This window comes from Haemaphysalis longicornis, unplaced genomic scaffold (genome assembly GCF_048455015.1).
Source record: "Haemaphysalis longicornis isolate Haplotype H1 unplaced genomic scaffold, Haemaphysalis longicornis Haplotype H1 scaffold_9, whole genome shotgun sequence".
NCBI lineage: Eukaryota > Metazoa > Arthropoda > Arachnida > Ixodida > Ixodidae > Haemaphysalis > Haemaphysalis longicornis.
Genome location: NW_027526460.1, coordinates 71,700,178 through 71,727,004, shown reverse-complemented (window position 1 = coordinate 71,727,004; position 26,827 = coordinate 71,700,178). Strand labels below are relative to the sequence as shown.

The 26,827-nt window shown below is 46.4% G+C and overlaps 2 long non-coding RNA genes across 2 annotated transcripts; both read left to right on the top strand.

The window, feature by feature from the left end:
• Window positions 1-1,261: 1,261 nt before the first annotated feature.
• On the top strand, window positions 1,262-5,579 carry LOC144151930 (uncharacterized). Its single transcript, XR_013319008.1, has 3 exons — window positions 1,262-1,467; window positions 3,735-3,846; window positions 5,466-5,579. It is a non-coding gene; the product is annotated as an uncharacterized LOC144151930 (long non-coding RNA).
• Window positions 5,580-14,805: 9,226 nt separating this feature from the next.
• LOC144151593 (uncharacterized) lies at window positions 14,806-22,760 on the top strand. The gene is made up of 3 exons (XR_013318912.1): window positions 14,806-15,028; window positions 21,806-21,917; window positions 22,626-22,760. It is a non-coding gene; the product is annotated as an uncharacterized LOC144151593 (long non-coding RNA).
• Window positions 22,761-26,827: the final 4,067 nt, after the last annotated feature.

The window sequence follows — 26,827 nt, the reverse complement described above, 5'->3', positions numbered from 1 at the left end:
ATTTCTCAGGAAAGTAGTGCAGCTACTGCCAAGCGTTATTATGTATTCAACGCTTCAGCTTCTAAAGCAGGGAAATTCAGTACATATGTATTCAAAACAAACAGTTCAAGCACATCGCGGAAGAGGTAGCACATTTATAAGAAGCATATGCGATGCATTAACCCTTCAATCTATGAACCAGTAATTTGGAAACCGCGTGTGACGGCTATAGCTTTGTCAACAGTTTCCACTTACTCACTCTTTATATGATATCGCTGTGGGACAGTTCGAGGGTTTTCGCACGTATCTGGGCACGAAGGAACGTGATGCAACCTTAGGCTGTTGCCAAGAAGTCATCCGAAATGATGCACCACGACGGTAATGTGACATGTATGGTGGTTACGTGAGGGCTACAGCGCCACAGGGGCAGTGTAACCCTACATAGCTTCCTGCGCATGACCCAAAGTTAAACGTTATTCTGGAGTGAGCGCCGCGAGAACGAAGTCATGATGAGCGCAATCACTCTTTAGTGGCAGGTCAGAGATGGGCGAACATATATATGGCTTTAAATAATCTGTATCTGGTTCAGTGAGGCGGAGCAGACGCTTTCTGGTACCAAGACAACTGTAGTAACGTACGGCGTCGTGCAGCGTGGCTTTGCCAACTGAAGATGTGGTGTAGAGCAAGTTCAGCGGGACGCTAACAGGACGCTGGACACTAACAAAGAAAACCCATTTGGTGTTCCAACTAACCCAGTGTAAATTTATCGTCCTAAAGCTCTGATGCGGCTCTTTGAGGGCCTCTGAAATTCATTTTGTTTTCCAGGTATTCTGAATGTCGTGCTCGCAACATAACACGCTGCTAGATTAGCGTCTCGAGTGGGGCGACTTGGTTCATTCTGGACATAAAAAACAGAGCGAAAAACGAGGACTAAGAATGACGGGCACAGACGAGCGCTGTTAGAGTTCTGCTAGAGTTCTGTTCACGGGACACGCCTAATTTACTATGCCACGCGAGTGTTCTGTTAAATCCCACCTCATGTATTTTGATCATTTGTCTTGCTTCGTTCCGCCAAACCTTTAGAGACACAAGAAGAAACCTTTGAAACTCCGAGCGTATACAAAGCCGCCTTACTTATTCTTTTTATGCTTTATTCGTCGTAAAAATACAGCTGTCTGCCTTCCCAGCTGCTGTTATTGTACAAGCTTTTGCCCTTTAACTAGTGGAGAAAGTTTTTGTAGAAGTGTTATTAACACAAAACGATAAGAATATTTATTTTTTCGTTTGAGTGTGGTCATTGGTGCGCCTCTGGAGGCAGGTTCATTGAAGCAGAAGCATAAGTTTACTCATAAATGGCAGCCTCCTTAACAACGTCCCGTGCTACTAACAGAAAATGCCCATCAGCACTGAAGGTTTGCGCCTGCTTGATTGCTTGGAGGAGCTTCTCTGAAGCACACCCTGCTGTGGCAGCATCTGGAGTCATGGGAGGTGCGTGAACTGCGCTGCTGTGGCCTTGTTATAGTGTAAGAGCAGGAGTTTAAATCGCTAGTTTCCTCTTTCCGAAATTTGTGCCAATAGAATAGGGATAAATTTAGCCGGATGTTTTTAAATAGAATTTACTATTTTGGGCGATCTTTGCCCGATGAGCCACTGAGCCATTATGTAGGGAGTCAGCAAAAAATGGCATTTGTCATCGCAAATTATTTTTGAAGCCCTCGTTACAACTCTGTCATGGAGATACTTTTGTACCACAGGTTTTATTTCCGTATCGTCTATCTAGAATCGGACAAAAAAAGTAGCGGAAAAGATCCATGCTTAAATATTAAGATGCGACGCGCCATAGCCTACTTTACGGCAGAGGAAGCTTCTTGGAACGGAGCTGGTTGATTCACCATTGAAGTTCCTGAAGAGCCACATTTTCACTTCTGCTGCGCAGCACTGGTGGAAATGGTTGGGTGTCCCGAAAAGGGGGATTCACACATGGGGTAAAATCTATACACTCCCTGTCCGCGCTGCGTATCACGTGACCGCACGTCACGCCAACGTGTGTTAATCTGCCAGGGAGCCGGCAAAAGTGCACGCGGCGGGCCTTCGGGAGAGGTGCCGCATAGGGTCACCAGATAAGTTTTATGTAAAGGTTTATCTATAAGGTTTATCTAGTGACACCGCCGCTGAGATCAGGTGCGAGCTGACCAAGTTGTACAGTCGATTCCCACCTCATCTGATAATCCATTGTTATTGGAGGAATGCTAGTCGCCCATCTAGCTACCATACATCCATGACTTGCTCTTATCTTGGTTTCCTATGGCGGTGACATGCGATACGGTGACTTGGTGCGTTGGCAGCCGCCGCAGAATGGCCGAAACGTGGGCCCGGATTCCTCATCCGTCGGTCGTCAGCCGCAACTCAGATAAGAGCGAATTACGAAAACCGGTGGAAGAAAATAGCCAGACGGGCGAGATGAACTTCTCGAGCAGCGAAAAACCCCCTTCAAGCACCCCCCTCCCGCCAATCCCCCTTAATCCCAGCGGCGCCTATGTGGAGGGCTCAGCGACCGCGCATCTGCCAGCCACCCCTGAAGATCAACAGTAGCTTTGACAGCTCTGTTACTATGTTGCAAAGTTTAGATTCGAAGTGGAATTTTCAGTTTCCAGCATAATTTCGATCTTGTTAATCGTCAAATTTTTATCATGGCTTGCAGGCTTTTGACAATCTGCACGCGAAAGTACCGGTGTTTATTGCTTGATGAGAATATGTGGTTGGGCACAAAGAAAATAAACTGTGTAGAAAAACCATGGTCTCAAAAAAAGTGTAAGCAGTCGCACACGAGAATAAAAGATAATTAGGGATCATATAAATAATTATTTTCTGCTAGAAGCAAACAATTGTCTGGTTAATAAGTAGTAAAGACAACAGTTAATGGCTACGTGTCGCCGGTGTCACCACTGGCATCGACCCAGACCAAAACACAGAGTCCTTTTCATGTAACAAAAAATTGTTGAAAGGCGAAGCTTTCCCTAACTTGAAATTAACAAAATGGGCGTTTTCAATTGATTTGTTTGAATTAGATTTATTTCGACGTTCGGGCAGCTTACAGAGTGAGCATAGATGCTTGCAAAATTCGAATAGCTCCGCCTGTGTCACAGTGGCGAAGTAGGATAGACGTCAGCTTAATAATGCGAGTGACCCAGGTTTGATTCCTACCACGGGAAGCGCTGTTTTCTTGTTTCGTCATCATCTTTATGATGTGAATCATTTCTTATTATTATAATCACCACACGCACCATCCCTTTGTGTTAAGTTGGCTTTCCCGGTAAAAGTCCTGGCTAGTACCCCGCCATTAGTGAGATCAAGCAAGCTTCGCTTTAAAATCGGGAAGAGCAAGAAGTCCCGTAAAAGCGCCCTTCCGCCTCCCAGTCTAACGCCTCTGATCGTAAGGCTCTCCCCAACAGATGGCATGCGGGAGCGGAAATATTGAGTGTTCATCTAGATAGCCAACTCTAGAAAGACCTCATTGCACGTGTTCGCTGTGTGTGGTTCAGGACCATTACAATGGAATAATAATGTGACGAGAATGGGGCTCCATGACGCTGCCACAGGCCACTTCTAGCGGCATTGCTCCAGCTTCACTGAGTTTGCTTTCTCCAAAGAACCAATTTTTGCCCGCAGTTGCAATTCTGTTTTACTCTGCGGACAGATTCATAACGGCGGGATTTTTATTGAAGAGTAGGAAGACACTTCATTTTTTATTACAGGCAAGTGCATGCATGAAGGAATAGAATACCCCGAAGGACACACTTACATGCTGGTGGAACCTTGCGAACAGTGGCGGTGTAAGGAAGGGGCCACCACCATGGAAATCTCACGGTATGTTTTCAGTCTATTGCTGCCATAAGGGTACTTTTCTTGTATTTATTTAAAAAGCACGAATGGTAACTCACCCTTCGTAGTTCCTTTAAAGGTTTACATTTCTTGACCCGAACGCCTTAGATGGCAATATTTAAAGATGCGAGTTGTGAGGTGTGGAAAATCAGCGGTACACAAAGAAGTTGAAGTTACGGGTGGAGCGACCGGAACCGGGGATCGCGTGCGAAGAAACGGAAACAGCAGCGAGGGAGGACGGATAGAGTAGGGCGAAAGGGCGACATAGCCGGAAAAGAGAAACAGCTGCGTCAAAGAGAGGCTTGCCTCTGCTGCATGTGCTGTACGAACCGAGTTCAGAAATGAAAGTTATGATGGGGAAAAGGCTGCTTCTGGCCATTGATACACAGCAAAATCCGCGTCAGACGCTGCGGTGCACGGGGCTGGCCAAGTGGTAACGTCGCCGCCGCCAGGTTCACAAAAAATTCAACAACAAATCACCAGAAGCTGCAAATGGGCTTCTCACCTCACATTCTTAAAAAAAAAGGCTAGAACATACTGCGCAATGTTTTGCATATTAATTTTTGGTATACGATATAGTAATGACGGCTTTGCGCAAATACGCCGCTTGGCTGAAACAGGCAATCAGTTCAATTGTTATTTTTAATAATTTAAGGTTCCTTCGAAGCACGTCGCGCTCAGTAATGTTATTTTTGCCAAGCTTCAGCTTTTGGTGGTATAACGATGTGATAAAATGGTGATAATGGTGAAATATTTACCGCTTTCACAAAAGCCGCGACCACCAGTTATGTAGTGGCATAAACGTACCTGCCTCGACATACCGAAAAATCATTATTTCTTCGCGAATTTCTTTTTGCCTTAACTCCGGCTGCTTAATGTTACCTCTGTTGGGGATACTTGTCCAGCTTTTCTGGCTGGCGCTTCCGTAAACTTCACGAAAAAAAATTACCATCTCTTCCTTTTTCTTTAGAGCGCAAGCTTTCTTAGAGGGACAGATGATGTTATATGAAAAATGTAATGCCTTTCCTCATAGAACGGTTAGAAAACCGAAAAGACCCCATAAGACGCATGTAAATACGGCATAAGCATGCGTGAAACCGGTCTTTGACTGTGTGAAACTGTTGCTGGAAAATCGCAAAAAGGAATGGTTCTAGGTAAGGCAATGTACGCATCTGTAATGAATAAGGAGTACAATAGTATACATTTATCTCACAAACTACGTACCAGTATACATTTAGATTGTTCATAACCGCATTTACTTAGTGCGTGAAAAATCCCTGTATGGCCTTGTTTTTTGTTTGCGATTCGGTATTTGGAGGTTTAACGATCGATTGGAAGCCCTCTTAGCTTTCGCTCTTCTCATGACGTTTGCAAGGAAGGGACGGTAAATTTTTGATACAACACCATAGGTTCCACGTAAAACACTTTTGCTGTAAAAACCAATATGTAGAGTTTCGTGGTTTTGAGCAGGCTTAGGAACCGGTGGCGGTGTAAAGTTACCACGGCCTTTCAATAGAACTCTCATCATAGCGCAAGTCTGGAGGGTGCGTAAAACAACCGTTGCAAAAATGTGTTGTTAACGTAAATTGCGTAATCTTTTTCAGGTGTGTAGGCGTCAAAGAACGTGGAGATTGCACACTCCAAAGAATCCCAGCACCATTTCCGAGGTGCTGTCCTAGTTTGATATGTGAAGACGACGACCAGCAAAAATAAATGAATGATTAAGCAGATGCACTTAGCACTGTTTGCGTGTACCAAGCAACGCCACTAGAGCGCCACTGCGCTTCACCGCTCAACAGATCCCGCCGCTGTTGTCACGTGACTGTTGGTACCATTCGTGGTTTCACTGACAACAATGGTCAAGGTTCAGCTTCAAGTTTGATATTTAAAGAGACATGCAAAGTTGCCGCATTACTAAATGCTCTGTGCTGACCGCGCCTTGAATATATGAGGGGAAAAACTTGCGGATGAGATACATCTGATTATTCAACAGTTTCCCCAAATTGTTTTGAAATGTTACATGCTTGCAGAAAGTACTTGACAGGAAATCCAGCAGTTAGATTAGGGAACCGCAAAGTTCCTCACTTAAAATACTGCTCCATGACCATCATATAATTTAGAAACGTGCTGAAAAGATTTTTCCCTCTTTACCAGTCTTGGCGTTCTTATACAGCTCAAATTACGTCATCGGAGTAATGTAATGACTATTGGCAGCCTTTGCATCAGTTGCGGCGATAAACGCATTCGAAACCCACTTCAAAAAGAAAGCCACAAAAGCAAAACAAAAATGCAAAGCGTACCGGCTGAGACAAGCAAATCGCTGATTGCCGCTACGTGATGGCGAGTAGTGTAGCGTTCATAGTGAGTCTAGGAACGAAGTAAAGAGTAAAGGCGTTTATAAGAAGTTCTCCGGGGTCCCTTCAAACAACCATTGATCTATATCTCGCACCACGAACTCAGATGTACTGTGTCGGCACCAGAATTATCTACCAGCACTGTCCGTTGTCCGGTATTATGTGCTGCTAGTAACTGTAGTGAAATTAAGGTGTGATAGGCTATGAGGGGGAATACACAGCAATAAGGAAGGCAAAACAAGTCACTCACGTTTTCGAAACATCCTTTCGACATTCAGTGTCACCTGCCTACACCGGTAGAAAAAAAGACGACCTAAAAACTTGAACCAATAGGCAACATCAATGCGGAATAACGTGCTGATGTTACTAATTATCGAAAAGCATCTCTACGCAAGTTCTAATTTCTTAGAGTCCCACCGCGCCTGTGAAATTGCAATCCTTGCATGGTGGTCACAGCTATATTCGAGTTCACTGTAGGTATATGTTCATATTGTGGTTGAACGGCTTGTTTAAGTAGCTCTCGTATTGCCGATGTGGTTTAAAATGTTGCACTTGCAGCCCAAACAGATGTCTAAAAGAGCAACACATCTCACCAGCCGCAATCATCAAATGACCAGCCGCTTGAGGATATTCTATCCGAGCTGCTGATGATCACAGCGCTCATTCGCTTCGCTGTTCGGGCAGGGATCGGTTCGTGTACATTATAGGCATCACTCACCGCTACAAGCTAGGGCAGACCCACTTCGTCCTAGCTCATCCTACCATCAGTAAATGGCACCCCGTGGCTTGGAGGCTTTTTAAACAAACTCGCACCCCAACCCCGTATCGTACAGTCACTGCTACTGACTGACCAGTGCCAGCGGTGTAAGGACAGGGCACACCTAGCCCACACGCTGTGGGCCTGTACCCATGCCAGAACGTCAGGTCGCAAAATCGCTATTGTAGCGCAATGGGAGACCGTATTGCTCAGCTCCGACCCAGTGGATAAAGTCTGGGCCATTCAGCTGGCCTAAGACGCTGCTACAGCCAATGGCTTTTGGCCGACGTCTAGGATAACTGGCTGTCAAGCAATAAATTTTCTCTCTTTCTCTCTCTCTCTTTCTTTCGGTGTCTCCATCGATCTCTATGCCCAATAAATAACTCAAGCTTGTACAAAACATTTTTCTCTGTTCCCCGGCCTTGGCGTTGTTCGACCGCTGAAATGACGTCATTTCCGCAGTGTTGCAGCTATTCACAGACTTTCCTTCAGTTGCAGCAATAAATGCCTTGGATAGCCACTTTACAAACATCTCGGGCCATCTTTACCAACGTAAATCCTGGGGAGGGGTGAAGCATGCAGTGAATAAGTCTATTCAAAGATTGTAAGTGTCTTTCTTGCCACACGACGGGCGCTGATTGGCGTCGGAACAGCATTGGTGAAAGGAACAATCGCGTGCTTGCTGAGGTTCTGGCCGCCTCTCTTGCGTTGAACCGGATTTAAGCAATTAAATGAGCGACACGATCGCCGAAATTTTACGATAGCAGATTAAATCGTCGAGGGGGGGGGGGCAGACTTATGCAGTTCTGCAGTTAAAGTCTTGTGTCTTTGAAGCACTAAGCTTCTAGTGCGAGTCGTTGGAAAACGAGTGTCCCGGGATGTTCTTTTAGTGCGGGTTTTTGCCCACGGAGATGAAACGCTCTAGCGCGAGGCGTTAGAAAACGAGTTTCCAGGTGTGTTCGTTTAATACCCGTTGCGTTCTAAAGTGAGGCGTTGGAAAGCGAGTGTCTCAGCGTTTTACTACCGTGACTACAGGAGATGACGAGAGGCGACACCGAAAACCCGAGCCCCCAAGGTGCTTTGCCCCTAAGGTGCTTTGCACCTAAAAGAAGCCACAAATGCAAAGCAGAAGCAGAAGGCGACGAGCAAATGACGCACTTCCGCTGCGTGCAGGCGATACTATTGCTTTCGGAGTGCTTGCAGACGCGAAGAAAAAAGTGAAAATATTTATCAGAAGTGCTGCAGAGTCCCTTTAACCACCACTATGCACCAAAGCCACACGAAAGATAGTTCACGAGAATAGTTTAAGCCTGCAGGTGTCCTTTCAATGGGAAGGCGTTGTGGCTGCCCCTTACGACACCGTACGGATACATCACGCGTGTGTAAAGGTGGCACGATGCAAAGCGAAGATAATAAATATTAGCAATTGCCTCCCAGTCGGAGTTGGTAATGATTTCTTATTTCTGGTAATCACTTCTCACACCTCGGCTAATTCAATCCAACCCACTGTAATTGAAACTTCCATGTTGTAACGTCTGGCAATTAGTTCCTTCGTTTGCTTAGTTAGGTTTCCTGTTTGTCCTCTACATGCTGCGTCTCCCACAGCTGCTGCTAATTCACAGAGTGCCGATGCTAGGTTGTCATTTAGCCTGTCTACACTGACCTCGTTCTGCTCGTTCAGAAGTGACAATTTGTTTTGAAGAGTTATATTAAACTCTTGAGATCTGGCTCTGTATGTTTCTATGTGGGGTTTCTTAGTTTTCACTAGTTTCGTTCTTTCGCTTCTCATATTCATTCTTAGCTTGCGTCTAGTCATCCTGCGACCGCTGCTCCGAATCTTGCTTAGCACCTCGACGTCTAGCGCAATACCTGGGTTGTTATCTAAAGGGAACTCAATTTCGCCTATTGTACCATCGGGAGTTTTCCATGTCCATTTCTATTCTTCCGTTTGTGAAATAGTGTGTTCATCAACCTCAGGATGTTTCTCTCTACGATTCCCACCAGTATATCTCCTCTACTGTTGCAATTATATATACCGAAGTTTCCCACTGACCTTCCTCCCATTTGCTTCTTACCGATATTTGCGTTAAACTCTCCCATCACGATCTGGAACGGCGTTGTGGCCTCCTCCTTTGCTGATTCGACATCCTCGGGGAAGCTAATAACGGCTTCATAATGATAGCTGGTTGTTGGCGCATAGGCCTGTACTATCTTTATCCTGCATCGCTTGTTTACCCTATCACAACACCCGCGAGTCTCTCGCTAATGCTGAAAATCTCCTCCACGTTTCCTGCTATTTATTTGTGGAATAAAAATCCCACCCCGTGTTCATCCTTATCTTGGGTTTCACTGTTGCAGAAAATATGCCCGCTAGTGAGCTCTATGAAGCCTTCTCCTGTCTGTCTAACTTCGATTAACCCTGTAATATCCCACGAATGTCCGAGAGCTCCTCTAGTAGTACAGCTAAGCTTCCCTCGCTAGACAAGGTGCGCGCTTTGAGCGCTGCCAATTCAAGTTCCACATGCTGGCTATCCGGACACAGAGATTCTGAGCACCCTCTCCCGTATCGCTGTTCTAACCGCCACCATGGACAGTTACTTTACAGCTGCTGGGGTCTGAGGGCTGAGAGGTAATTGTGTTAGTCGTCGGAGGTGGCAGGGGGGGCTAACTACTACACCAGGGATCCAGATCCTTCTTTGGTCAGGGAGTGCGGTGCTTGTCCCTAAGAGCGTTCGTAGCATGGTCGAACCTTCAAGGCTGTTGAGGCGATGAAAAGAAGATTACAATACCGGTGGATGAAAAGCAGAGTGGGGAATATATCCTAGGATAGTTACCACCTGTAACAAAAAAAAATGTATTTTGTGCCTAATAAGTTTTTCGTGCCTGCCCTAAGCAGAGCTAGTATTAAAGCAAGAGTACAATACATATGTATATTAGTTCTTTTTGCTAAGATGACACGTTATCATTCCGCTACAAAGGGGAAACCAATAGCAATCATCAATCACCATCAACCTTCCTAGTGTAGCCGCTAAGGTATCCGAGATGAGGGTTACTCCCAGAGCAGGCAGCACTTCATACCTGCATGCTTCCCTAACAAACCTGACGTACCTGACATGGATACCTGACGTACCTACGTGCAAACCTAACACCCCTTTCAATAAAAATTTGTGTTGGGAGCGATTTGTGCGCGCCCCTTTTCTGTGCCCATGTAGACTGAGCTGTGCGTAAATATTCATGGCAGCCTCTCCTCCTGGTCTGGAAGTCCTAAGTATACGACCGCTACCCGGGGCCGACTCACCAGGGCCGTTTGTAGCAAGGAAGTTGTAAGCGTATGCTGAAAACAACATGCCCAGAGAACGGGGCTATTGTAAAAGACATTGGTTTGAAGTCGTTGCCACATGCTCGCTTACGAAGACATGCGCGGGGGGGGGGGGGGGGGGGAGGAGCCGGAGGTGGTGCGGCTGTACATAATTGCGGCAAACACAAAAAAATGCTACTGCAGCGGAATGGGTTGGGAGGTTAGTGGAGGGTGTGGCGGGAAGGTAGTCGGGGGTGCCTTTCGCCCCATGTATTATGTGCCTTATGGCTACGAATACAATACAGCCACGAGAAAGTGATTGGTAAATATTACCAGGCTTTTGTTTCCAAAGCACGTAAGCGTACTTAACTACAGGGAGCAACTTTTTTGTTTTCTAGAACTGAAGAAAGCTTAGGATGAGGGAAAAAAATAGGAGCGCCTAAGTACTCCTTAATATATCGTCAATGCGGAAGAATTAATGTGAAATTTTCGTAGAAATTTACAGGTATTGTGTGCCCTGCCATATGTTAAAGCAGCTGTTGATGTAAACGGTGCACGTAAACCACACTTTACCTCGTGCCTACAAAAAAACAACTAAAAAATAAAATAAAAATAAAAATAATAAAAGAAGACAAAGTGCCGCGGGCAATTTTCACGGCCACGACGTGTTGCATACAGTAACCCGTTTCGAGTGGTGCGCATGCGTCTTCTCATTTTCATATTTGTTTCGTTTCGATTTTGTTCTTCGGATTACTATGACTAATAGGCCTGGCCAATCGCTTTTTGAGACCTGAATATACGCTGTTAGGGGTACCCTGCCCTTTGAGTGACCTAATGGCTAGTTCAAATATCGTGCTCGAAATTTTCTTTCAGCCCTGAGGGCGCGTGGCTACAACATCTTTTAATGCGAAGACCACTAGGCATTTTTCATGTTGTAATTTGATCATTATCATTAGCATCATCATCATCAAGATTATTTATTCTTTCTTTAAGGGCCTCTCTCGGGGTAATTAACAAGCGGGGGTATCTACAAAGAAGATAGTAAAATATGGTTGAGAAATACAGCCCACACGATTGTCAAAAAATAGAGCAAAATGAACATGTATGAAGTGTAAGGACTATTTCATAAATAATGAGGACTTCATGGTCAACAGGGCAGTTCTAAAGAAAGAAAATCACACAGTGCTGGGCATAAGTGCCAACGTGAAGAAAGAAAGGAGGAAATAATTATTGTGCTGCACACAACACCGGTTTCCTGCGTAAGAGCTGCGGGTGGATAATTTTGTTAGGTGAACGCAGTATTAACAACGCAGTGATTCTGAGAGTAATCAATAGTTGCTGGTGGGCCGAATAAATAGAACGCCTTTTTACTGCAGAGCAGTGTATGTCTAACCCCCGCAGTTTCATTCCGGTGTCATAGATTTACTCAAGGCCTCTCCGGGGCTCCCCCTCGACACCGCTGACACGCCTTTCACAACTACTTTCCCCTTCGCCCCCACCGATGACCCTTTTCAAAGTTGCGCAGTCGGCAGCTAATGGTGGTAGTGCGGTTATCAGACGATGGCGAAAACTAAACATAAGTACGGATATGCGTAAAAAAGGCACTGATGATTACTACACTCCCTAATATGAAATTTGTGCCCAGGACGAGCTGCAGTCTTCTCAGTCATGGATCATTTTTGCTATGTCGCAGGAAGTGTTCGCGTGATCAGCGAACTCACGACGGCGTGCGCTACCCTGCTGCTACCTCGTAGTGTACCACCGCCGCCTGCCAGTATGTTGCAAATCGTGTTTGAACCTTCCTCGCAAATGTCACGTGGTTAGGATTAGCCCCGCACAAGGGAGCAGCGAGCATTTCTTGTATATCATGTTTGAACCTCCCGTGCAAACGTCACGTGGTTTGGATTAGCGGAGAATGGAACAGCGTCTGGGGAAAGTGTCATGGGGAGGCGGGGAGGGCGGTGACGCATGAGACATGTGTCAGGGAAAGGCATTTAGTGAGAATACGCCGTACCCGCACATGTCCTACTCTACCTCAGTCTTCGAGAGACGCTCCTCTTCGTTTTCTTTCTTTCGTCCCTGCTGCGTTCGCTCACTCGGTTACGCGGACATAAACAAACGCCGCTCCCGCAAATTCCCGGTAAAAGTTGCCAAAGAGCTGCCCCGAAAACGATCGAAACCCACCGTCGCTGTTTTCGTTCAAATTCTACTTCACCAAGTAGCTGCGAATCCCTCCCGGCAGAACAAAAACTTCCCCCGTTGGAACTCCGGCTTGAGCCCATATTTCTTTTTTAGCTTGGAAGGCCTTTCGAGCGACATTTTCGCCGGTGTCTTTCACGCATATGTATGGCCATCACCGTTTGCCGGTTTATGCGTGGATGATTTGCGGGTAAAAAAACGGGGCGTGCAGGCACAGTTAGGCTTCATGCCACTGCCGATGACATTCCGGTTGTGCTGGTGAGAAATTTAGATGTGGAAATTACAGAACTCAGTTGGGTTAGTCGGCTGCCCTCCTCAATTGAGTGGTTCCGGTGCGGGTTGATGTGTTTTACAGACATCTTACACAAACAGTACGATGCATACGAGGTGGAAAAGACGGACATGTTTGTATGCGAGAATAGAGCTCAAGCACTTCCAAGTTTGAAATCGTTATGTGGTGGATACATGCTGTTCGTTTGGAGGAAGAAGAGCACGAATTGAAGAGGTGGCCTGAATACAAGCGCGAATGGGCGCAAAAACAACGGAAAGCAGTTGGCGCCGCCGTAACCGCTCCAAGTTCAGCTCGTCCAGTAGCGTAGAGTTCCTGCCGGACGAACTGCAAGTTACCCGCTTGGAACGCCGGCGTTATCCAATATAACATCTTTACAGTGCGTTCAGGGGATATTATCGACCGCGATTGTCACTTATAAGCGGGTGCAGATGACCGGTTGCCGGTTTATGCATGCGTAGGTTTGTAAGGAGAATAGTGAGAGGTAGGAGGGGCGGGGGTTGTGGGGCGTGCGCGCGTGGCTATAGGTTTTATGCTCGTAATGATGGTTGGCATGTCCATTGTGCTCGTGCGTGGTTTAAACGCGGACTTATACGGCCCAATGGGGCCTGTCCGGAGTACTTAGTGGGAGATCGAATTGGGTTTGCGGGTTAGGCTATGTTCAGACTACCGATGCAAAAGCCGTATGGTGATTTATGGACGTAAAAAAGATATGTCACGGAGTTCGGTTGACTCAGACGTGAAATGACGTTATTCTTAAAAGTTATTGTGACAGTTGAGACAACAGTCTGACCCCGGCCTTAAGCAACACTAACATGCTTAATACGCGGGAGGGACACAGGACGCTTCATGTATATCTGGAAGAACACAAGAACAAAGCCTGGATCCTCAAAGGTTCATTCAGCTAATTGGTTAGGAAGTATGCTCCATCGGAAATTAAGATAAACGTGTTTTGTTTCGTGCACTCCGTGGACTGCGTCCAACTTTGCAGGTCCTCCTTCTTCACAAAGTGGAAAAGCACTAATTTTTTCCTTCGCCACACCTACGAAACGGCGGATGAAGCCTAGGTAACTGTATGAACCTTTGTGGCACATGCACAAAGTTGATGATGATGATCGTTGGATGTTTATGGCGCAAGGCCAACTGGGGCAAAGAGCGCCAAAACAATAGTCGATGATAGGGGTGAAACCTTAAACACTAAGTAAAATCAGCAAAAACAAAAGTAAAATCACAACACGACAATGAGCATGGCTGGTGTATAGGGCCAGATTTCATGATGCGTGATAGGAAATGAGGTTTAAAAACGTGACGTCGGACAAATACTCAAACACACGTTTCACGGAAACAATGGCATCATCACCTAGGAAAAACGATGGATGTAGGGGGATATGTTGTCTGTAGAGTTCTCTGAAGTGTTTGTGTCGTGTTGTGTGAAGTGCCTTGCATGTGATTAGTATGTGCACTACGGATAGGGCCTCTCCGCACCTGCCGCACTGGGGTCTAGGAGATCCCGGCATGCACAAAGTTACGTTCTGCAGGTTCCCAACCAGAAAGGGCGCCGTACAGCGGATGCAGAATTCAGTGATTCCCCACCACCTTAAACACTTTGCAGGTGAAGCGACCAAAGAAATGCAACGAAGCTACAGAAGACACCTGTGAGACGCGGCAACTAATGGACTTTAAAGTTACCTTTATGAGCCTCGTAGAAGAAATGCCCAATGACTCTTAAATTTCTTTTCCGTTTTCGTATGTTTGAGTTAACTTGTGAATAGCGAAAAAAAGACGTGAGTTGCGTCACACACCACGTCTTGTTTACGATGCCACGTAAACGCTCGTTTTTAACTTTAGTCATAAATTATCCTTACCGCTGGCCTTGCTTGAATCCACCAAAAGTTTGTAGTCTGGAAAGAAACCTTTGATATTAATAGGGCACATAAAGCCGCATCATTTATTTATCTGGGATTTTATTTGTTATTCAGAAAACGCCGGCCCAGTTCACAGCTGCGCTCAATTTATGAGCTCATTTCTCTCTGCGACTGTAGCTAATTCGTGAGCACGGGCTCGCAACAGAAAATAGAAAGGGTAACTTTGCTTGGTGTTGGCTTCCTGGGCTGACGTTCGGATATTAGAACTCTTTTAACATCGTCCTGTGTTCTAACCGAAAATGGCTGTAAGCGCTCAAGTTTTGCTGATATGTTCAATTATTGCTTTAAAGAGCTTCCCAACATCCATAGCTTACACCGCCGTGATTGAAGCAAGATCACTGAACGGTACGTGGATTACGTTTTTGAGACGTTTTTGTCGCGTAGAGAGCTGAAGTGTTGCCGGTTGCATCTTCGAGTTTCAATCGACACCTTAGGCTGTTTAATATTACTAGTTCTATAACATCAAAATTTAGAGAAAAATACTGACGAAACAAGATATACGAGCTGTATAAAACAGCGTTTGCTATTTTCGACGATACATGGATGAGGACGCCACGTAGAATACCCACAAAGGTACTTGAAGGTAACTACGGCGCAAAAAAAAAAACGACGATAGAGTTAACAAGGAACACGTAGAACAGCACCATGCCGAATTTGCAAGTAGTGTTTATTAAAAAAAGTATGTTGCTTCTACAGTCTTAATGTGTTTTAAACCAAAGCTTTCTCCCTGTACCAGGCAAATATTCCTTCGTGGCGTGCGGGACAAGAAACTCCGAACGCGGCTGGCGAGGATGAGGGCGGTTTTCCCTCACGGATCACATTGTAGATGACGGGGCGAATTTTTCAACCGTTCTCCGCGCGGAACTGCCTGCTAGCCGGCAGCGGCGTCGGCAGTACGGCTTTGTCGTCTGCTTTAGTGACGGTTGTTTTGGGCCTGTTTTGGCGCAGCCTCGCGTCCATTGCGCGTTTCCTTCGCATGGCTTGATTAGCTTGTTCGACAGCACCTCCTGGGTAGCCTGCACCCTACGGAATTAAGTGGTCCTACTGCACAGATACGTTAAGGATTGGTTTGCAGGCCGGGAAAGCAAAATGTAGAGACCTCATACAGACATCTGGCCGCTAGAGAAAAGCTGCCTTTTGCGCACTGCTTGCCATGAATGGGATTGTTTTCTAAATTGGTAATTACCAACTCGGTTGTGTTTTAAGGGGTATTACAAAAGGCGAGAGGAGCAACTGGTTCTGATAAATAATTGTCCAAGAGAGTGCGGAATATATTTGCCAATGAAACAGAGGCTGAGCATGTTTTCCTAGGGCACACGCATTACCGCGTATATCTTTATGTTCAGACACCCAGGAAATGACGAAGTGCCAACGTTTTGGCCACGTGACAACTATGTGTAGAATTCCATGTCGCTGTGCTCGGTGCGGTTGTAGTCACGAAAGTTCTGCGTGCGACGCTGGTAATCTTCGGTGTCCCAACTGTGGGAACAGTCACGAGTCGACGTAAGCCTGCTGTCCGGTCTTTCAGAAAGAGACGGCCATACACAAGCTTAAGGGCGACAAAAACATTGACTAAAAGTCAGCGAAGGCTACCCTGCACGAGCAGCGGGGGAAAGGTGCAGCTTGGAAACATCCGCCTGCTGAAACCCAGAAGGCCGCCAAAGGGCAAGCGCCAGCTACCAACACTTTAGAGGCAAGCTTCCACGAAGATGTCCAGCCCCTACTTGCTTCCGGACCCGAAAAATCTGCAGCACCCACTACAACCACACCCAGGCCATCACCTCAATCGACGTCCATGGCGACGCCTGCATTATTGCCCGTGCCTGTAGTTGCGTCATCAAGTGGGACAGCGCCTGCAGCTGCGCCATCGAGTGGGACAGCGCTTGCGGGGTCCCCCGGTCAGCAGGCAAACCAGAACAGGCCCAGGTGCCGCGTTCAGCAAAACTCTGGGAACATTTGTACGCTCATCATTTCAGTAGGCCATTCGAGTTTTTCTGGGTGCACTCGCACGTCCGGAGGCCAAGGGCAGCGCCACAATTAGTGACCTTCTATTGTCTCTCCTCATTCACTCGCGAGGGGGGCTGTGGGGTAAAAACTGTGGAAATACTGAACAAGGGTACTGTATTTCAGTGGAACACTTGTGGTCTCTGGAGCCGACTTCCGTACTTCCCATGGTTAATACAGAAACACCACTTTCCAATCATCGCAATATCAGAGTTGCGGTTACGTGCAACCATCCGTCTCTCTAGCTACACTGTTCTCCAGTATACAATAGGCGCCACCCATTTAAGAGTTCTCTTCGCTATCAGGAGTGGCTTGACGTACATGGACCACACCAAGCCTCCAGAGGAAACAAATGAGTATGTCACAGTGACTATAAAAAGTTACTATAAAAAGGACATCGTACCATCCCCATCAGCACCGCACGTATTAACTGGAGATTTTAACGAACACCTGCCGCGGTGGCTCAGTGGCTAAGGCGTTGCGCTGCTGAGCACGAGGTCGCGGGTTCGATTCCCGGCCGCGGCGGCCGCTTTTCTGATGGAGGCGAAAAGCAAAAACGCCCGTGTGTACGAGATTTCGGCGCACGATAAAGACACCCAGGTGTCAGGTGGTCAAAATTAATCCGGAGCCCTCCACTACGGCGCGCCTCATTCCCTGCGTTGCGTCGGCGCGTTAAACCCCACAATCAATCAAATCAGATTTTAACGAACACCATTCCTCCTGGGGCGGCATTAAGACCACTGTTAAAGGCAGGCGCCTATTCGACGCAACTTGCAGTGACGGTTTGACTGTCATTAATGCCGGTGAACTCACGCCTAGCCGAAGCTCACTGTTGAGCACAAGCGATGTGACCATGCACTGTCATATAGGGCACACTTCATCGATGTCGTATAGGGCCCATATAGACCCACCTCGGGACTGTCATATAGGCCCCACTGGTATGTCGACAACGAGTCATATCGAAGCGATCACCTGCTCACATATATTTTGCTAGACGGTCTATGTGGAGGGCTATTGAATCGAGGAATTCGTTGCCCCGGATTTGTCACTGTACTCTGATCTTATTGAGTAGTTCGATGGGAATTTCGAATCGTCTAACGACCTAATAGATGCCATGACATGGGGGAGATGTTCATGTGCGAGAGTTTTCCGACTACCCTCGTGGGTTTATTGTGGCGGATGCGGAGTACCGAGGCTCCATGCGGTACGTCGCAGGGCTGAAAGGCGTGCTCATAAAGCGCGAACATCTGAAGATATACGAGTCGCTAGACGCGCGCAGACGCAAGTATGGCGACATCTGCCAAAATGGGACCAGCGAGAATGGCAATCGTTCTGCCCAAAATTAGACCCGCGAAAACCTCGTACGGGGATTGGGGCACCGCCTACTGCGCTGCACCGTTTCTACTCAACTGCTCTGCGACAGAACCGCTGTGAGCTAGACGCCGCTGAAGATTTCGGCGTCAAAGCCACCGCCTTAACTGTCTTACCTAGTGAGAATTTGGGTTCTCCTGTTGTTGAATTTTGTGTTGTGCTTTGTATATCCGCCTTACCCCACTTGACGAGCCTTGTGAAATACACCTTCCGGAACATCTAGGGCCGAAGAACCTTTAGGCCGAGGCTTGTCCGGCGTCCGTGCTCACGCCACAGCACCGTGTAAATCGAAACATCTCTTAAAGGAGTACTGACACGAAATTTTCATGTTACGTTTTTTTCGCTGCTATGCGTGCCTACCAGCCCACTAATCGTAGAATGACAGATTAGACGGTCGAGCGCAGCGTAAACATTCATTTACGGCGTCGTTTATTCGTGCCAGTTTCGGTTTCGACAAAAAAACGCCGAGCGGCCGCCATGACAGGATGTATCACATGGCGTCATCATCCTTGCCGTATCGCTGCCTCTCTGGAAGCGCGCGCGAGCGAGCGCACGCGCGCGCCCAGACCGGCCGAGGTCTTCGCCGTCCCCACAGGCCCGGGCAGCATGACGTCAGTCCCAAAACCATGACGTGTACACACGCCCGAGCAGCGCGCGCCAACCACAGCCAGCGCGTCGGCTTCGTCACGGGAGCCCCGACGTCGGCAGTTTGAGGCAAGTAACAGATGATGTCACGTCGGCCCGCTCTGGGCTTTCTCGTGCGGGCGAAGATTAAAATGGATTTTAAATATGTTTCGCTGAACGGTTGCTGTTGAAACTTGCTGGGAGATATCTCCTGATAAAAAGGAAGCGTTTTACATAGTTATCTCAGCTTTGAAATTTCGTGTCAGTACTCCTTTAACAAAACGTTCACAAAAGGTTAACAAGGACAAAACGTTCACAAAATGTTAAAGAGAGGGAAAGATAAATTCACAAAAGGTTAGAGAGAGAGAGAGAGAGAGAGAGAGAGAGGGAAAGAGAGAGGTTAAGCAGTTTTGTGTCACTGCCGGAGAACCGTCCTGCGCATGCGCGAGGAGCATTGGATTCGATAGGATTGAAATGGATCGAGATGCTCCGAGGTTGGATCGAAATGGATAGAATTGGAATGAAATGGATAGAGATTGAAATGGATCGAGAGATGAATTGAGCAACTCTCGCCTCATTCCTTCTATCAGCTTTCCAGCTGTGAGCGGAGTGAAGAATTCATAAGAAAAACGTCAAAGGGAATATTGTCCAAACGGAACGCAGAAAGTCACACGGCCCCGTCCCAAAGAAATGCTGCGGCGTAGAATATTGCAGTTTCAGACGACCTGTGCAACCGGATGTTCTTGCCGACGTGACCGAGTAGCGAGGCATCAAGGGCAGTCACGCTCACGCGGGGAGAGCAGATGGACGAAAGGAGGGTGAATCGGGAAGCCCGCGAAAGTTAGATGTTTTGATTTGCAATACCTTCCCTAATACAGTTCGCTATTATAAAATTCTTGAGCGAGATTATAACTAACTCATTGATTTAGCTGAAAATGTAAACACTCACGTTTCCTCAAAACCTCTTTTATTGCCGGTTAATATCGCATGTATTCCTATAAAGTGCTATGCACCAAGAACCTTCAGAACTTTGCGCAAATTCCTCGCTTCTGATACCTTCTTCAGCCCTAGATGGGAGATTTTATATATAAATATATAAAAAAACATATTTATTACATCCATAGGAGCTCATTTCTCCCTAAGTCACGGTACACACGGAGACGTTTAAAGTGGGCTTTACTATTAACGACGAATGCATGATTGATTGTTGCGTTTAACGCACCGACACGAAACAGGCGATAAGGAGGGCCGTGGTTGATGACTCCAAATTAATTTAGACCATTTTGTGACCTCTAATGTGCGCAGAAATCTCGTACACACGGGTGTTTTTGCTTTTCGGGTTCATCAGAAAAGCGGCCACCGCTGCCGGCAATCGATCCGGCATCCTCGTTCTCAGCAGCACAACACCTTAGCCAGCGAGCCACCTCGGCTGGGGATGAATGCATGAGCGGGCAGTCGTTGTTAGGGGTACAATAGTAGTGTTATAGACTACGGCGTGTCGTGAGTGACGAGAAACGGCCTTGGAAGTTTTAGGACTATCCTGGCACGGGCATAACGTCTGCGGTTGTGATATACAGCTCCTTTCTTCCCTTCCTGGCACTAAGGGTAGCAGTTAGAGCGCGACACTTGCCTCCTGTATTTATCTAAATCGTTAGCTTTACTCATAATATTGTAGCTTAGGTTAGTTTTCGGTGTTGCCTTGTGTTACAATAAGAAGAGCGAAGTAGGTTACTACGCGACACTTTGTTTATGCGAAACTGCGGTTGACGTTGCTTCAGTGGAATTCGTGTAGTATCCCCAAACGGCATTCTATACGCAGCCTATATAAAATCAACAAAGGGCTTAACACTTCATAACGACCTTTCGTTATGCTGCGAAAGTATCACAGATCAAGCGTTGAAGACGGAGAGATGGGTTTCCTCGTTAATTCGGTATATAAATGCCTTTTACATAACGACTGTTCATTTTTATTTTGTGGAGCGACCTAATCTGGCAATCCTCAGTGGAAAAGTCAGTAACGCCGGCTTTCTGAATGAACCTATTAGAAACTGCTTTTTTAACAGCGGAGCTGTTCTACAAGCCGTAAGTTCGGTATTGGAGAAAACATGCACCCCTCCGTCTAACGACGATGGTGGTTGAACGCGAAGCTTTCTCGTGACGGATTCTTTGGTTGTCGTCTGAAGTTACCGCTTCGAGCATGTGAAATTAAGCAAATGGATAGACGCCGGCTTCACAACACCAAGGACCTAGGTTCGATTCCGGGAACGGAAGCGTTTCTTTAATTAAACTTAACCCCCGATCATTCATCAGCATCGTCAGAGAAAGTTGGTTTTTCTTCAAGGCGCCTTCACGCTATATTCACCATCATTGGGAAGCTAAAGCTTGGCTTTATTACCTATAAAATGCGGAAAGCGCTTGAGCGTGTGCCTCGCGAGGACCGCCGAGCGTCCCCGGCGCACGCAGTGGCTTTAGCAAAAAAAAAAATGCGGAAAGCGCATAAGCATGTGCCTCGCGAGGACCACCGAGCGTCCCCGGCGCGCGCAGTAGCTTTAGCAAAAAAAAAAAGAAAACTAACTGGCGAAAATGCCGAGGAGCGAGTAAATGGCAAGCGCTCTTGAGCGCGTTTTTCGCGGCGACCACCGAGTCTCCGGCTCGCACAGTGGCGTTAGCAAGAAAAAAATTACAGCGCAGTCGTGAAGGGCTACCTCGGATGTAAAAAAAAAAAAAAGTCCGGCGCTAATGCTAAAGTTGAAAAGACACCCTGTTGGGGAGTGGTCACCGGGACCACTGCATTCTCTACAAGCCGTTATGAATAATTCAAGACATGGCTACGAGTGTACCAAACCTTCCCGAGTCGACTTTCAGATCCCACCACCGCCGCCGAGTCGATGATGAACAGCTGGAGGAAGAGTACAATGCTGAGGATAACTTTGAATCCGCAACTCACCTCGAAGAAGATTACCTCTTCGATGCAGATGACGACGAGTACTAGTACCACAACTATGCAAATAAGCAACGATACAGAAACATAACTATGTGTCCGGTAATGCTCACGTACAACGGCTTCACCATTCAAAGTCTTGCGTGTGAGTGCAAGCTTTCCTGAATTTTTTTAAATTCCAGGCCATTGCGTACATAACGGAACAAAGATCGCCGAGGGAACGTTAATTAAACTGTCCAGACCATGTGAGGAATGGAATTGCAACCCAGGTGGCAAAACCATTGTAATAAAAGGGTAAGTAAGAATGTTGCGCTATTGATGGAATTTTTACGTCATGCATCTTCCTGAATTTCAGTTTTGAAAGTGCTAACACGAACATATTCATCAAAGAAATAATGGCACGACCCTTTCTTTTTCCCTTCAGTTGTCTGCTGCGGAGGGTAAACGTATACATTACAGCAATCGATTCTTGGTGAAACAGGTCACGGGAATAAAACAGTCAAACATTTCCATTATCTCAGTCTAAAGCGAGGCGTTCCTCTAAACCCGACAGGCTCACTATGGTTATTGAAGGCTTAAGCTCTTTTAAGGATACCATTTTTCAGAGTTTGTAGGAAACCTACGACTTCACTTATTTCGATATCACCTGCACTGGCATTGAGAGAAAAAAAAAACGAATAATTCCGCCATGAATCGTGGTCTTAATGCTCACGCCAGATTCTATCTCTGCGTATATTGGTTATTGCTCTGAATTAAGCGGACGCTTCTGTAAACGAGATCAAAAATGGAGTGTTCATATCGCGCCCTTGGCCCACTCTGAATTAACTGAGGTGTGTTGCGTCGGCGCGTTAAACCCCACAATCAATCAATCAATGAATCAACTGAGGTGTCTTACATTCCACACATCACTACAACGCGCAGTGTAAACGAGGTGCAGGTGAGAAATCCCCAACCACCGTTTGAAATGTTTTCAAATAACCCAACTTCCGTGCTGTTTTTCAGGTGCCCGGAGGTTAAAGCGAGTGAAGGCTGCCATGTTAAAAAAGGGGATGGACTTTTCCCGCAATGCTGTGACACGTTGACGTGCGAGGTCAGGGCCGCCATGGATTAATAAATGCATAATATTGTGTATCACTACAAACCACTCTTTCAATGATCATTGGACCAAAGGTACGGTATACAGTGAGCAGCATTTAAACATCCATTTACCTATATTTCACACAAAAAATAAGTGGTACTCCGATAAAACTCTGGATGGTTTATAACTGTAAATGTGCCCAAAGCATTGCCATCCACCATGTGTACTAAGCTGAATGTCGTAATTGAAGATGTGAAGGAAGACAAAATACAAAATAAGTAGTTTTCATTTCAAAACTTGTATTGCTAATTTGGCGTCAACTGTCTGAACTTTCAAAAGAAAGCTCGGCAACAAAGCACAACAATATGGGATTCATTTTTGTGACTTCAGCTATACAATAGTTTGACTTTAGGAAAAGGGTCCTACGTTCCCAAGAAATTCTAAACATTCCCGGAAAATAAAAGTTGTACTGGTGTTTATATTCCAGAACAGAAACACCTGTACAGCGTTTACATTCCGGGATACTTTTACAGTTTGAACTACAGCGCTTGGGGGTTCTTATTTATACCCAAAGCCAGCCAAAGCACTAACGGTCAAACAAGCGTTCCCTCTAGGTTGTGCACACGAAACGAATGGCACAAACACACACAACTCTTTTTCAAGAGTTCGTGAGCGGTCGGTAGTAGCGGCGCACGCTGTGTTTGAGAGAGGGGAGAGAGGAGGTATTCGCAACAGCTTCCGCGTCTTTCGGACAAGTGTGCGTGTTGCGTCGGCCTGCCACCGAAGTTTGAATCACGCCGATAGCGAGGCGCCAGCGATCCATGCATGCAGCGACGCTTTGAATCCGTCGGCTGCAAGTGGGAGTCACCGACAGGGGGCCTGCTTTAAAGGCGCACGTAGTGGAGGCTTCGCCACAAAGCCGACGAGTGTTGCACAAAGCACTGCGGCGGGCTGATTCGTAACAGTGGGTACATATGCAAGAAAATACGGATTCCTGCTCCATGTGCTCTTGTTGAGGCAACATCCAGCTGTGGCGACATTATGTTCCTCATTACTCCTTGACTGAAAAGCAGAATGTTAGCGGGAAAAGTGAGAGTGGTAGCAAAATGATGCAACGCTCCTGGCTCCGTGTTCTCGAGTTCGCGATGAAGACATGGATGTTTGTCTGCATTTGTAAACAGCGCCTTAGCGGGAGCTGAGGTAAAAGGTGGACATGGCCTGACTTGGCCCGGTCCTCTAACAGGCTTCACAATCTCACATTAGTTGCATAGCTTCAAACAGCTGGCTTGGTGCTAGACGAGGTAACGAATTCAACATAACAAAAAAGTAAAACACGAAACACGGGTTCATACATTCCACAAAATGGACATATTCAGGCTACGAACCCTTAGCAATGTATATGGATGAAGCGTTTACGATATGTATCATATTTTGTGGTGTAAACACTGCAAACACGTAACAAAAGCATGTGATCATAACAGGCATGTGATTATGTTATAAAGGCAGCGCACCAAGAACGATGTATATAATGTTGAGTGCAACTATTCTTTGGTAACACCCCAAGATTATCGACCTGCAGAAGTGCTTAGAAAGGAAGGAAGAAAACTTTATTCAGGAAGGATGGCCCGAACCCGCAGGGGATGGGGGAGGGCAGGAAGGACTCTAGTGCTTCCTAGTGCTAGTGCTAGTGCTAGTGCTTATATATTGCACCTTCTACTACAGCGAAGCTGTAAGCCTCTCTCGTTGGTCGAAAATTTTCGGTTCGTAAACAAAAACCCCAGGCAGGAACCACCAGATCTCGCCCAATGCGCCGAGCGCATGGGTCAGTCTCATCAGCCGAGCAGCATACCGCTCAGTATTCGTGTAAAGAAAAGACCACAAAACAAGCATCGAAACCACATGATGGATCATGAAGCGCCAGTGAACAATGGGAACCCCCCGCCACTCCATGTGTTCTGGTATGAACTAGGTGGGCGCCTACTCTTGAAAGAGGAGGGGAATTGGCGTCATTCGATAGCTAGCGCGTGCATCAGGCTAGGCAGGATGAAGCAGTTCTCGCCCAAGACGGCGAGCGCATGCGTCAAGACCCAGCATTTGCCGCCGCCAGAGAGGCCGAGTACAAGCGACAAGCCCACCGAAACGACGAGGAACATTTCATACTCCCAGCATCAGCATGTGTAATAGTTTGGAACAGCTCCGCTATACATCCACTTTCGCAGTGCGGGATGGCGTCCATTTTAAAGACGATAGTCTTTCGTTGGCTACTTAAACGCAGAAATTTTGTTTTGTTGGTCTTTATGGCTGTCTGTCACTCGAATCAGCCAGCAGGCCAAAGTGAAACCAAAGCTGCGCAGTAGTCTTATATACTCACAGCGAAATCTAATCGTGTAAGTCCGGTGTCGATGTTCATACTTGTCAAAATTATTGAACAAGAACAATGCATTAGGGAAATATAAGGCGAAAAATCAATCCATAAGTGGTGTTTGCGGTTTTCCTTTATAAGCATTTATGGATGCTTGATTTTTGCGATCCACCGTAGAAGAAAATTCACTCCGTCGTCTGCTGTTACTCGCGCTACAATACCATCCGGTGTCATTTTAAGAAATCAAACGGCAACTGTTACGAAACGTTCCACTAGATAGGTTCTACGTGGAGGAGGGCAAAGTAAAGTAGGGTGCCTCAATTCACGCGCGTATCCGTCGTACGGCAGCCGTGGCATTGAGGCACCCGGCCTAGTGCAGTGGAACGCGGTAAATTTAAATTGACTTGCGCAAACAACTAGGGTGTTTACCTTGGAAGAAGCGCGACTGGAGAGGAACAGCATGATAGGTGAGCGGGAAAGCGAAGGAACGCATTTACTTGGCAAATATTGACGAAAGCCTATCGTGTTTTGTGGACATTCACAACTGAAGGAGCAGATACGCGGCCAATTTTTTTTTAAGGTGAGCCTGCCTCCACTCTCTCGATTGTACCTAGGTGATTGTGGGAACGTATGATGTCGGGCAGCGCATTTTCGTCAAAACAAAATGTGGTCTACGGAAACTACATTTTACGTTGATTCACAGAGTACTTGGGCCTTTCACACTCACAGAAGCCCAACAAATGTAGCTGTGGGATACAACAACTAAACGACTTTAAGCTATTTCTGTGAGCCTCATGTGCATGTTATCAGGGGAAAACTAACTATTTCCTTGTTTCAAAGCTTCGCTGTAACTTTTGAAAACCACAGGGCAGTCCTTGAGCTGTCACCCGCATTCAACAGTTTGCAATACAACAGGGCGACTAGATTTAATCTGATGGCATGAATTTTTCTAGCTGTGGTCATGCCTCGTTGCGCTAACATTTTCTACAGATAGGCATGGGCCTTTAAAATTGCTGGTGAGCTTAAGGCCGCATCCTTTATTCGTTTGATGTTTCGCTGTTTTTTTGCGAAAATGCAGAGTGAGTTAACAGCTGCGCTATTTTTATGAGCCTTTCTTTTGGCAGTGAGTAGAGAATATGTAAATGCAAGCACTCACAACGCAAGACACAAAGCGAACCCGTTTCTCACTTAATTGTGCTAATAGAGTTGACTTCACTTCGGAGGCATTTTTGAGTGTCCTGGGTTAACAATCATAATTAGGAACCCTTGTAAGATTGTCTCGTGTAACTAACTAGGAATGCCTATTGTCACCGAAGTTTTACTTATATTTGTCATGATTGCTTTAACGAATTTTCGACATCCCTACAACCCCAGATGACGTAGCAGGGACAGGTCTTAGATCGAGCGCTGGTGCGCTGTTTACTCGGCAACGGAACGCAGAACGCCTTGTTTGCCGATAGTCCTCCTAGATGGCGCCATATTACTTCGCAGGGCCGCTGTGTGCCCCAACATTGGAAGCTTACTGATGGGGTGACCTAATAAGGCAGGATGGTTTCTTTACTATTTAGCACCGTTACACTTTTTTTAGTTTTTATACTCTTTTACTGTTTTTACTCTTTTGAAAACTGGTCAAAACAAGTATAGAAAGTACTCAATATGTAATATCATAACGGTGTAAATATATTTTCTCCCCTACAAATTAAACTTAAATGCAAAACCTAAAGGAAAAATAAAAACTCACTTCTGGGATTACCCATATTGGCT